The sequence below is a fragment of the Amphimedon queenslandica genome, unplaced genomic scaffold (genome assembly GCF_000090795.2).
Source record: "Amphimedon queenslandica unplaced genomic scaffold, v1.1 AMPQUscaffold_10827, whole genome shotgun sequence".
Classification (NCBI taxonomy): Eukaryota; Metazoa; Porifera; class Demospongiae; order Haplosclerida; family Niphatidae; genus Amphimedon; species Amphimedon queenslandica.
Genome location: NW_003548925.1, coordinates 1 through 1,390, shown reverse-complemented (window position 1 = coordinate 1,390; position 1,390 = coordinate 1). Strand labels below are relative to the sequence as shown.

Below are 1,390 nucleotides of genomic sequence, written 5' to 3'. Positions count from 1 at the left end.
ATCATAATTTTTATCATACATGTACATGGTACATTCATTTCTCTCTCTCTTTCCTCCATCAGATATTAGAGTATACTCCTAATACTGATCCAGACTATGAGTCATTATTGATGGCATTGCAAGCATCAGAGACATTGTGTTCACAAGTTAATGATGGAGTGAGAGCTAAGGAAAACGCTGAATCACTTGAGTGGCTTCAATCTCATGTACACGTCACATTGAATGAGGTACAGACCTGTGCATGTACAAAGGCTATAGCCCGTGGTTTTTTTAAAAAATGGCTCCGAAATTACCCCAAATTTTTATTAAATTTTCTGATACATATTGGTGTCCTTATGCTGTGTAGAAAGTTTGAGCTGATTTTGACAAATATTTTTTGAGTTATGACCATTTTAAGAAATTGGCCAGTTTTTTTAAATACCCAAGGCTATAGCCCATGCTTTTTTCCAAAAAATAGCTCCGGAATCACCCCAATTTTTATTGCATTTTTTGATATGCATTGATATACTTATGCTGTGTAGAAAGTTTGAGTTGATTCCGACAAAATTTTTTTGAGTTATGGCCATTTTAAGAATTTGGCCAATTTATAAAAAATACTCAAGGCTATAGCGCATGGTTTTTTCCAAAAAATGGCTCCAAAATCACCCCAAATTTTTTATGTCATTTATTGATACACATTGATGTCCTTATGCTGTGGCAAAAATTTGGGCTAATTCTGACAAATATTTTTCGAGTTATGACCATTTTAAGAAATCGGCCAGTTTTTTAAAAATACCCAAGGCTATAGCCCATGCTTTTTTTCCAAAAAATGGCTCCAAAATCATCTCAAATTTTTATTAAATTTTCTGATGCATATTGATGTCTTTATGCTGTGTAGAAAGTTTGAGCTGATTCTGACAAATATTTTTCAAGTTATGACTATTTTAAGAAATTGGCCAGTTTTAAAAAGATACCCAAGGCTATAGCCCATGGTTTTTTCCAAAAAATGGCTCCAAAATCACCCCAAATTTTTATGGTATTTTCTGATACACATTGATGTCCTTATGCTATGTAGAAAGTTTGAGCTGATTCTGACAAATATTTTTTGAGTTATGACCATTTTAAGAAATCGGCTGATTTTGAAAAATACTTAAGGCTTTTACCAAAAAATGGCTCTGAAATCATTGTATGTACTTTGTAATCATTGTATTGATTGTATTTACTTGCATTACATTACAATTGTTGTATTGTTTTTAGAAACTGATCTTTAATTCACAAACTAACTTCATGGGCTCAAGGAAACTCCTCCATTGGGGAAAATTCACAAAAGTACTTTCTTTTAACCTGCTCCTCCCACTTAACCACACCCACTAATTATAGGTACGAGGTAACAAGGAGATGGTCGGTTTCT

At 33.2% G+C, this 1,390-nt stretch overlaps 1 long non-coding RNA gene across 1 annotated transcript; it reads left to right on the top strand.

The window, feature by feature from the left end:
• The first annotated feature begins 57 nt into the window (after positions 1-57).
• Positions 58-1,390, top strand: LOC109589833 (uncharacterized). The gene is made up of 3 exons (XR_002188961.1): positions 58-227; positions 1,237-1,308; positions 1,360-1,390. It is a non-coding gene; the product is annotated as an uncharacterized LOC109589833 (long non-coding RNA).